The 12,708-nt window shown below is 34.9% G+C and overlaps 1 protein-coding gene across 1 annotated transcript in view; it reads left to right on the plus strand.

Moving 5' to 3' along the window:
* Malrd1 (MAM and LDL receptor class A domain containing 1) overlaps window positions 1–12,708 on the plus strand; it is a 463,630-nt gene that overhangs the window by 212,364 nt on the left and 238,558 nt on the right. The window lies entirely within an intron of this gene.

Below are 12,708 nucleotides of genomic sequence, written 5' to 3' on the forward strand. Positions count from 1 at the left end.
TGATGGAAAAGACCTGACCTGAATGTCAAAGACCTCATCTATCCGAATCATTTACAACTGTGTGGCTCATGTTTTGTTGGAAATCTGAACCGACTTGAGAACCTTAGACCATGCTATAATAAGGTATAAAAACCAGCCAAGGAAGAAACGTGCAGCATATAACCACAGTGTTATTCTTATGCTTGAATGTAAAAATGTATATGAAATTTAAAGTTCTCATAGGAGTATTCCTTAGTGCTCTTTTAAATGGGATATTGTATTATTTGGTGTCCCACATGTGAGGGATTTTGTCCTTTGTGGTTTTTCTTTTTGTTATTTACTTAAAAGAAACTTGCTAGGAGCAAACTTCATAATATACTAGAGGTATTAGTCTTCTTAAGAAGTATCTAGACCTCCTGTCTCCTCTAACTGATTCTCATGGGCATTTAGTAGCTTTTTTAAAGACTAGTATCTCCAAAAAACCCAACAAAACAAATAAAATTACATATGATCTTATTGAGCTGGACTCTAGGGACAAAGCCTGTAAAACTTTGTTTTAAGGGCATGGCATGGCTGTAGTACTCATGAGCTCACAAGACTTAACGTTACAGAGCCTGTATGGGACTGAGCCCTTAAACATCCAGTCATCACTGGGGAGGGGTTCATGATACTCTACCCTAAAAGAGAGAGCTAAAGAAGGTTGAGGGATGCCAGGGGAAAGGACACTGCTGTCTTTAATATGTAGCTACTGGTAGGTTATTCCCACTCCTAGCCATCCTCATGAAAGTTAAATCCAATTAGTCACTAACCACCAGCACCACCACCACCAACAACAACAAAAAGTGTAAAAAGATATGAAAATGTTTTGAGGTCTTAGTGGGAGGAGGGGTAAATTGGTAGGGGTGGAAGGGGGATAAGAGAATACAGGGATGAATGTGATGAGAATGTGTTGTTAAGTATATGGAATCAATTGTCAAAAATTAATTGATGAGCAATATTTAAATCAGAAATATTTTTAGACTTAATAAAACTACCACCCAAACTGAGGAGGACACCAGGGTATTGACCTAAGACATAAGGGAGTGATTTTGAAACATTTATAAAGGTATGCCTTACTAAATAGGTCCTTGGTCAGTCTCATCCCCATGGAAGGAAGGGTTATGATATTTTTCATACATGGTAGTCAATGTTTCATACATTCTGGTCTGAAGAGCTTTTAATCTAAACCTAAAATATAGAATTTGGTCATATATAAAGCATCTAACTGTTGCACAATAATTTAATGGTGACACAGCTTACATAGAGTTGTACTAATTTCAGGTAACAGCAATGACAACACACAGTAGCCTGAGAGCCATTCACTTAGCATTAACACCGTATTTTTCTTATGATTCTTAGTACAACATTCTAAAACACGTAGTATGAGTCCTGTTGTACAAATGGACTAAAGAAAGGAATTTCACAGTCATAGCATAGCAAGAGTGGGCTTGCCCTATTATTGTATTCATGGAGCAGGGATTTAAATATGGGCATGTCTATATTTAAAAACATATGTGTTTGCTTCCTCTTTCCATAGCTAGGTGTTCTATATGGAGAATAGTAAAATGATGACCCTTGCTTTGAAAAACAAAATAAATAGTGCTACTTAAAATAGAATTACACAATTCTTACAATGTGCTTATAATAAAGAAGTGAATACAGGCATACACCAACCAAGCTATTGCCTTAGAGAGCATTTAATGAATATCCATACAATTTTATAGATTGTTTATTTTGTGCTTTCCCCTCCTATTCCTTCCTACCAGTTACACGACAGCTGTGTGTGTATATGTGTGTGTGTGTGTGTTGTAGGTGTTTATATGTGTTTATACACACACACACACACACACAGCTGTCATGTAGCTGGTAGTAAGAGGGAGAGAGAGATGCCATTTGACACTGAAACTATAACGCTTGTGTCCTAATTCATGGCATTGTATGACTAACAAGAATACAAAGAATTAATCTGTTGAGAAGCTGGTACAAGTTATTAAATTATTATATTTGGTTATTTATCTTCTGTTTAGAGTAATCAAACAAACAAAAAACAAGGAAACAAACATCTAAGATAATGTAAGCCAAACTTTCCAAGACTAAAATTATATAATTTAGAACACTTCACAAGATGGAAAGATCATTAGCTTTTTGTCCATCATTGCATGGACCAAGACAAAGCTTCTGTGAGAGGGAGGCAGCCTTTGGAAAGGAGTAGAAACATGTGTTACACAGCCTTTAGCTTTACCAAGTGAGGCCCACATTAATTAAATTCAAAGTCTAAAATCACAGGTAAGGGTATGAACAAGGACTTGAACTTCAGTAATTTGAAATAGCGTTAGAGTGTTACATGATCAATTTCCTTTTTGCCTTTCCATGGGGTTCTCAGAAGTAAAGTGTACTACATACATAGTCAGTACACTATAGCCTTTCTTGGTTATATGGTAAATGATTATCCTAAAAATGGTATAATTCTGTAACATTTCTTATATTATGTGCCTTATAAGCAATTGACATTTGGTTTTAAATTTCTCATTAATTTTAAATGCATTTCTTTTTGACTACTGAAAATTTTAAACAAAACATTTTAAAAAGTGTTCAGGGATACCATAAAGGTAAATTTTGGTTTGTATAAGACAGGATCTCCTGCATCAAAGGCCTCTTTCAACTCATTATATGACCAGGGATGACTTTGAACTTTTGATTCTCCTGCCTCCACCTGCCGAGTGCTGGTATTGCAGGTGTCTGCCATTGTGCTCAGTTATGCAGTGATGAGAAGGGAATTCAAGATCTCATGCAGCTTAGCCAAGCACACTACCAAGAGTGCTATGTACCCATCCCAATAATAAATACTTTAGTGGCAAAAAAGCACACTTGGCTTTAAAATATTATTTATATTTTTAAAATAATAAAAATAAATAAATTATATTTATTTCTTCGTTCGTGATTTCACTTACTATTCCAGTCACTTTTTTTCATTTGGTGAGATTAGCTGAGGACAACTAGGATATGGGTATGAACACCCTTCAGTCTTGGAGGGGGGACTTCTTCAATTCGCTTTGCTATTCATAGATCACGTGTACAGTGAAGTCTGCCCAGCTTCAAATGAAACAAACAACCCTGTGCATCTTTTCAACAAGTTATTTGAATAGAAGCACCTGCTCTCTGAAGAACATTATTGCCTTTTGGAAGTGCTCCATCCATAATAAACTGTTGATTTTTTTTTTAAATCAAGATTACTGTGTGCTTTAGGGAATTTAAATGTATTTAATTGAAAGCGTTCAGGACTATCCATTATGCAGTCATGATAGACCACATAATATATTCAGGCCAGAAATGGAGAAAACTAATGTATTTCAGGAGAGCTCTCCTGATAGAGCAACCCTGTAATGCTAAAAGATCATAATTAAACTGCTTTTTTGCTTTGTCTTGCTTAGTGGAACAGGGAAATTTTAGATCTGGCAAACCCTTCAATATTCTCTAGTGGAGGCAATTCATGTAAAAGGTGAAGGCCTAGGAATGAGAAGTATGTTTCCTAAAGTCCATTCACATGGCATTTTAAGAAAAAAATAAAGAGCTTATATTCAATTTTCTGATTTCTAATTTGAGTTATTCAATTTCTTAGAAATTTTTTAAATGATTTCTAAATTAAAAAATAGAGATAGAGTCAGCCTTTCTCTCTGTGGGTTCCTCATCTATAGATTTTACAATGAAATATTAAAAATTAGGTATATCTACTCAGGTTTCTCTTTAGATCATATAAAACCACTGCACCTAAATTAAACATATATAGATCTTTCTTTATAACATTTATTATTGATTTTATTTAATATATATGAGCTTTTTGTTTACCTGTATGAATGTGCACTGCATGTGTTCATAGTCTCCATGAAGATCAGAAGAGGGTTAGATTCCCCACAACTGGAATTAGGGATGGCTGTAAGCCAGCATGTGGGTGCTGAGCACCAAACCTGGGTTCCTCTGCAAGACTAACAGTGCTCTTCATAGCTGGGTCAGCTCTCCAGTCCATTCACAGACTTTTTTTTTGCCATCCTCTAGGTGATATAACATAATAACTATTCACATATCACTTGCATTGAATTCCGTATGTTTGGAAAATCAGAGGTGATATAACACATGTGGAGAACATTCCTAGCTTGTATGCATTAGATACACCATTTTGTTAACAGCACTTGAATATATATGGGTTTCGGTATCCCAGGGTTCCTGGAACCAGTTCCTTAAGGATAGTGAAAAATATTTGTAGTGATTTTGTTTACTGAGTTGTAGAAAGTATCAAATGATAAAATTAAAAGGCAAGAATCCTTCAATTAGTAAGTGGTTTATCATTTTCTTCCTTTACTCTTCATATTCAATTGATTTAAAAATAAATACTTACTCTGCCTACAGACCTCCAATTACCTTATCTTCTATACACTCGACATCACTCTAATCTGAGAAGATCTGCATTCACACAGTGTTATTGGCAAGGTTCAGACTGTTTGTATTCTGATCTCTTTAGCCTTCTGAATTATTAATGTAGCTTCATTTATCCCGTAGTTTAGAAAAAGGGTGTATAGGATATAGACATAAAGGATATATAGAACCTAGAGAAAGGAAAATTGGGTTTGTAATGATTGGGTTTACAATCATGTGGATTTTGTAACATAAGCTAATCAAATTAAATTTTCTTATAATTCTGTTATTTTTTGAGATTCTACTATTATTACATCATTTCACTTTCTCTTTTTTTCCATCTAAACCCCTTATTGGTTTAAATAAAACAAGGTTTTCTTTCTTAATTGGTGATTCCATGGCTTAGATGAAACAGCATGACCAAAAAGGAAGTAGGGAAAGAAAGGCTTTATTTGGCTTATACTTTCTTATTACTGTTCATCATTGAAGGAAATAAGGACAGGAACTCAAACAAGGCAGGGACCTGGAGGCAAGAGCTGGTGCAGAGGCCATGGAGGAGTGTTGTGTAGTGAGACTTTCCTTTGGTCCATCAGCTCACAAACAATGACACAGAAATATTACTAATTATGAAAGCTTGACCTTAGCTTAGGCTTTTCCCCAACTAGAACTTATAACTTAAATTAACCTATTTTTAATTAATCTACATTCTGTTATGTGACTCGGTTACCTTACCTCAGCACCATATGTTCAACTTTTTCAGTGTCCCACTGGTGTCTTTTGCCATTCCAGATTGTAATCTTCAAATTACATGCCAGATTGTAATCTTCAGATTACAATCCTTCCTAGGTATTGACCATTCAACTCTTTGTTCAACCAATCGCAGTGATGCATCTTTACATAGTATAAGCAAATATTCTACAACATTTCCTCCTTTTGTCTGAATAAAAAGGAAAGGTTTTAACTCAAACATAGTAAAACTGAACAATAAGAACAACTATCCGTAAGAATTACATTCACAATGTCCAGTCCACTGGTATTTGGCAAATTTGGAGAAAATACTATCTATCCTATCTTGAAGAGTTTAAAGTTTTATATCTAAACCACTTGTTATCATCACTTGTATTACCAACCTAAAAATGTCTTTTAGACCTTAAAATAAGCTTTTATGTCCCTCAACCTTATAAACTTTATCTCTCTTTACAAGTTTCTTTTCTGAATTTGGTAAAAAGAAAAACTGTAAAACTATAGCTATCTAGTCTTCAACCACATCAGAGACCTGAGAAGGATATATTATTACTTGAGCAATATTTCCAAAACTATAGAAATGACAGAAACAGATAGTTGCCTGGAAAGCCACCAAAGATTCCTATGCATCATCGAGCATAAATCTTTAGCTTAAGGGCTAGAATATCTGACAGATTTTTTTTTTGTAAAGCAGAAGTTTTTGAAGGATTGTTCTACCTTGAAAAAGTTTGGCAGTTGCCTTGTGTCCTGCTTGTCCAATTTGGACAGCCTATTGTTAGTAGTCAAGGAAAAGTCAATTTCTTTTCTGATGGTTAACTTGTTACAAATGAAAACAAATTCTATATGGAGGTTCTTCAATGTTCATCATTTCCTCTGAAGCAGATTTGTGCTTCCTGGAGCAAACGTGTCTCAACTGTTATGAAAAGCCTTATGTTATTAAAACATCTTAAATGCCATAGTGTGTAGATTTTAGAAGTCTTTGAAAACCACCTATCTATCTAAAATATATCTGTTTAACATTGGAAACATACTTAACATGACTACAAATTTGATTGTTAGAGATGACTAACTACTAATCTATATTTCTTCATTATCCTAAAAAGTCTGCAATAATAGTCATAGAAATTTACATTATATTGTTAAATGAGTTACGCAGGTACAATACTTTAAAAAAGAATAGAAAAAGATATACAATTTAACCAAAGTAACCTTAGATTTGTATCAATATACAGAAGTACCTTTAAGAAGAATAGAAACATATATATATATAGTATAACAAAAATAATCTTAAATTTATATTAATATATAAAATTCATACCAATATAAAGTATTTGAGACTAGGAGTTGGTTTTTATATTTTTATTTATTTTATATACCAACCACAGTTTTTCCTAACACCTTTCCTTTCACTCTCCCCCCACCTCCCTCTCCAACCCACACCCATCCAGAAAGTGTAAGGCCTCCTATGATGGGGAGTCAACAAAGCCTGTCACATTAAGTTGAGGCAGGATCAAGCACATCCCCATGGCATCAAAGCTGAGCAAGGCACTCCACCATAGCAAATTGTCTCCAAAAATCCAGTTCATGCACAAGAAATAGATTCTAGACCCATTCATTGCCAGGGGCCCCTCAAACAGAAGAAGTTACAAACTGTCACCCACATGCAGTAACAGGCAGGCTCCACAACTGTCTGTCTAGAGTTCTTGAGTTCCCACAAGCTTGGTCTGACTGTCTCTTTAGATTCCTGCAACATGATCTTGACCAGTCTTGCTCATATAATCCTCCTCCCTTTCTTTGATTAAACTCCCTTACTTGGCCTGGTGCTTGGCTATTGATCTCTGCATCTGCTTCCATCAGTTACTTGATAAAGGCTCTATGATGGCAGCTAGGTTATTCACCAATCTGATTACAGGGGAAGGCCAGTTAAGACACCCTCTCTACTATTGCTAGGAATCTTGGCTTGGGTCATCCTTGTGTATTCCTGAGAATTTCCCTAGCACCAGGTTTTTCCCTAATCCCATAATGACTCCCTCAATCAGTATATCTCTTTCCTTGCTATTATCTCTGGCCCTCTCTCAACTTACCATCCTGTTCCCTCACGTTCTCATCCCCCATCCCCTTCCCTCTACCACTACCTGACCCCAGTTTACCCAGGGGATCTCATCTATTTCCCCCTCCCAGGGTGATCCACACATTTCTCATAGGGTCCTCCTTGTTACCTAGCTTCTCTGGAGTTGTGGATTGTAATCTGGTTATCCTTTGTTTTATATCTACTCTGAATATGTATATTGAAACTTATGATTGAGTACATACCATGTTTGTCTTTCTGAGTCTGGGTTACCTCACTCAGGATAATTTTTTTTTCTATTTCCATCCATTTGCCTCCAAATTTCATGCTATCATTGTTTTTTTTTACAGTCATTAATAGTCCATTATGTAAATACACCACATTTTCTCTATCCATTCTACAGTTAAGGGGAATCTAGGTTGTTTCCAGGTTCTGTCTATTATGACTAATGCTGCTATGAACATACTTGAGCAAGTGTCCTTGTGAGCATCTTTTGGGTATAGCCCCAAGGGTGGTATCACTGGGTCTTGAGGTAGATTGATTCTCAATTTTTTGAGAATTTGCAACATGATTATCTTATTAGATGCCTTTGACAAAATCCAACACTCATTCATATTAAAGGTTTTGGAGAGATTAAGGATACAAGGAACATATCTAAACATAATAAAAAAATTTACAGCAAACCAACAGCCAATATCAAATTAAATTGAGAGGAACCCAAACAATTCTATTAAAGTCATAAAAAAGACAAGGTTGCCACTCTTTCCGTGTATATTCAATATAGTACTAGATGCTCTAGCTAGAGCAATAAGACAGCAAAAGAAGATCAAGAGGATATAAAATGGAAAGGAAGAAGGTAAACTTTTGCCATTTGTAGATGATATATGATAGTATACTAAGTTACTGAGAGTTGCTGATTGCAAGGAGTCATAGGAATGTACAGCAGTGACAATTAGTATTTAACAAATCAACCTACCAGACATATCATTCCTGTTAGGAAGCCTCACTTGGAAAAAAACATAAGGTTATTGACTGTAAGTTACTGGTTTTTTCCTGTCCATAACTTTCTCAAGTGCCATTACTTACCTCCCTTAATAGTACAGCTATGGTGTTCTTTTCACAGCCCTTTGGTGATGTATTATACAGTTACTGGGCACATATATAGCTGTGGATGGTCAAGAAGATGATTTCTTATTAAGATGTATAATTTTGATATATACACAATATACTAGAATATGTCTAAAACTATCCCACGAGTACTGTGAGACACTTAAAAACCTAATTTGTTCCTTTTACATAGAAAAACACAAGAAAATAACAATTTCTCCTCAGTCTAAGACAAATTGCTCACAATTAAATCATTTTTCCCTCAGAGAAAGTTCAAACTAGACTAAAAGCTTTTGTAAATGGATCATAAGTTTAAAACTTTACAGTTATGCACAGGGTCAGAGTTTAAAGATGTCCAACCAAGGTTATCAACAGTAAGAAACAATAAATAAATGGGACCACCTAAAACTGAAAAACAAAGGACATGGTAAAAAAGACAAAATGACAGCCTACAGAATGGGGAAAGATTGTCACCAACTCCATATCTGATATAAAGCTGATCTCCAAAATATATAAAGAACTCAAGAAACTAGATATCAAAATATCAAATAATCCAATTAAAATTGTGGTATGGATCTAAACAGAGAATTCTCAACAGAAGAATCTTGAATGGCTGAAAGACATTTAAGGAATTGCTGAACATCCTTAGTCAACTGGGAAATGCAAATCAAAATGGCTCTGAAACACCATATTACAGCTGTCAAGATGGCTAAGATAAAAAATACTGAGGACAGCTAATGTTGGAGAAGATTTGGAGTAAGCAGAACACTCCTCCACTGCTGGTGGGAGTGCAAACTTGTATAGCCACTTTGGAAATCAGTATGGCTGCTTTTTTTAGTTTAAAAGTAGATTTAATAATCTATTCTTTTATCCTATTATTCCCATATCTCCTTTATTTATTTATTTATTTATTTATTTATTTATTTATTTATTTTGGTTTTTCGAGACAGGGTTTCTCTGTGGTTTTGGAGCCTGTCCTGGAACTAGCTCTTGTACATCAGGCTGGTCTCGAACTCACAGAGATCCGCCTGCCTCTGCCTCCTGAGTGCTGGGATTAAAGGTGTGCACCACCACCGCCCGGCCTCCATATCTCCCTTTTTTCTTTTCAGAACAAACTCCCTGAATCTAACCTTCTTTGCTTAGTTTTCTCTCTGACCATGGCCATTAACAACTTTCAGTTTACAACTTTAAAAAATGACAAACATACATAACCCATCAAAAGAACAAAAATCATCCACATCCATATTGCGGATGTAGGTGTCATCGTCTCTAGACTGCATTCTGTTGTCAAGGGGCAACAGAATCTTTAGGGGACCCTGAGAAAACAGAGATAATGATCAAGTCCTGGGTGATCTGGCTCTATCATTTATTGTCTGGTCTCTGTTATTGAGAAAGTACAAAGGTTATCTGAAGTCCTAGTGAGAGTAGTCTGCAAGGCTGGACCATCTCAGCAAGCAGTTCTGAAGTGATTATATTGTACTTTTAGTTCAAAACAATTAGAAGAGAGTATTTAAAAATATTGTCATCACAAAGAAATATTAACAGTGATGAGCATACTAACTACCTTCATTTCCTTATTGTTTAATGTATTCATGTATCAAAACATCACAACAGATTCTGTATGTAGAAGCATGATGCATCAGTTAAAAAACAAAAACACAGAATACCAGAAAATAAAAATAAATGAATGAGCCACCAACTTTGTATCCTCCATACAATCTGCATGAAAGAAAGAAAAACAGTATTGCAGGCTGTCTACTTTAAAAAAAATGAACCAATAGGTTCCCATGTATTTATCCATTTTAAATTCACAACTACTTCACAGAGCAGATCTCTGGGAATGCTAAGAACTAGCTAATTCGAATTTTGCTTCTTTATTGATAATGGTTGTATATTTTTAAAATCAGCATAAGAAGACATTTACTTACTATTCTTTTTCAGTTTTTCCAGGACACTGCCTAAAAAATTAAAAATTTTTTTCTACATAATAGTAATTCTGTGTAATTTACCTATTCTTATCAATTATGTTTCAGTATCTATTCAGCTCATTTTCTATAGAGTTTGCAATACAGGTATTAGCCAAAATAGATTAGAATGACTTATCATTGTAGTTGTTTCACACCCTGCCTCATAGGAGGCTACATAACGGGTGATATCACCAATTATAGATGATAGCATTAGAGTACAAAGGCTCTGTGATTCTCTTGCTCTGGGTTTTATCAGAATGAGCAGTTAACATGGGAGAAATCTTATCAATTCTTGTAAAGGAAGAAGAAACAAATATCTCCTATTCACACTCCTAGAATAATCTTAATTAAAATGGATGATCAGAACCCAGATCTCTGTGTTGAAGGAATACTCATAAGCAAATGAATATTCCTTTGAGTATTATATCTTCCTACTTGTGAAGAAGTTAGGAATATTTTCTAATTACTAATCATTTATGCCCACAGAATGCTTTGTCGAGGTCATCTGCCATTCTCCAAAAACCATGTAGAAAAGGATAAAAAAGTTAAAGGTTGAAAAAATATGAAAAGTTGGGAAGTTTGGAATATGCAGTCTCAACTCAGAATCCCTTTTTGAAGACAAATTCCCTAACTTAAGAAATGAAGTTTCAAGTTTAATCTCAACTTTCTTTACTTCTGTTCTCATTCTTACACTCAAGCATATTTAATCAGGTTCGCCTCTTCTGCAGGGTAGGTGAGATTTTGAAATTAGAGTGGGCCGTGCTTCAAAGGGCAGTAGGGAGGTACTCAGTCTCTTTGTGAGAAGCTATATAAAGACTCTGCTGGTAGAAATTGAGTATTAATTCATAGTTCTAATCTTTCTGAAGCAAAATGTGGCTCATGACTTCCTGTACTTCAGTCAGTCATGGAACCTAAATGGATTCTAATAAAAGGTCCAGACTGTCAACTATGTTGTAGAATGGAGTCTTTGTTTCCCAACATCACTACACTACCAGACCTCTGCCCTTGAAGAAGATGCTCTTCTTCATTGATTAGTGACTTGCAAGACACAAGCATAATACATGCCTTGCCTACTGTCCAATCTCTAGAACGTAACATAGTGTATAATTAAATACCACATATAGAATGAAATATTTAACATACTATGGCTTCAGAAATTGTTAAAATGCTTATAGAATTGATAATTAGGTGGATTGATACAAATAAATATTTAAGTTGGATCTTGAGAGATGAGTAGAATTTGGATAAATAGAAATAAGAAATGCTTTAAAGAAGAGACTTAGAAATATCAAAAACAAATCCCCTAAACTCAGAATTTTCCAATGGGCAGTGAACTGTTAAGAATATAAAATATTACATAACAATAATTAGTGATAGTGACAAAGTATTCATCTTACACTTGAGTTAGTTATATGTACTGAGTAACTTTTAAAGCACTGTTTTTTACATCAGATTGTAAGGCATCAAATTATACATGCAAATTAGAAATTTGCATAATACTGAACAATAAAGTCATCAACTTAAAAAAGTCTAAAATTCCTTCTGCAATTTCAAGAGAAAAAAACTAAAATATTAAATCCTTAATGATCATTTTAATAGAGTTAATTTTGAACTTTTGCTTGATAAAAGAGACAAATTTCAGTTTCTCTGCTATTTTCTAACTTTTTTTTCTTTACTTCTGAAATTTGAATGATGACAGGTTAAGTAATTTTGGAGGATACTATAACAGAATATTAACATTTCATTTAATTTCCAAATGATACAAAAATAAATCATGCTGGTCAAGCATAAACAGCACTGATGAGATGGCCATTGACAGCCAATAGACTACACTCCCTTGTGGTACAATTTAAGTTAGAGCAGGTCAATCAAGAGATGGTTCTCCAGTCAAATCCTTTAGTCAATGTCTTATGCTGTACACATTTCACATAATGTTTGAGAACTCCATATTAACATTCATCATGGGGCATCCATGAAACCCAAATAAGATTAGTTAGATACTAATGAAAAGAGTTCTGCAGGGGTGACATTGATTTCTGAGAGACCATGAATGAAGGTGGTTGCTAACATATTTATTACCTAAGAAGCAATGTTTCTCCATATTCTCCCTGTCACAGGCCTCTGACCATGCCCCATCTGTAGTTCTTTCTTTTGTGAGAAATGTAATTCTTCACGTTTTCATGGTGCAAGGTGTCCGATCCCATGACCTCACCTAACTTAGTACTTCCCTTCATATGATTCTCCTCAGACAAATGTGACTACAAGTGACCAAATAGATGTGTCAATTGTGTTCCTATATGCACCATTTCCTCATCCATGGCTTTAAAAATATTTGTGCTCTTGGGCAGTGGTGGCACATGCCTTTAATACAAACACTTGGGAGGCAGAGACAGC

This window comes from Alexandromys fortis, unplaced genomic scaffold (assembly GCF_014885135.2).
Source record: "Alexandromys fortis isolate MF-2015 unplaced genomic scaffold, M_Fortis_MF-2015_v1.1 scaffold_54, whole genome shotgun sequence".
Taxonomy (NCBI): domain Eukaryota; kingdom Metazoa; phylum Chordata; class Mammalia; order Rodentia; family Cricetidae; genus Alexandromys; species Alexandromys fortis.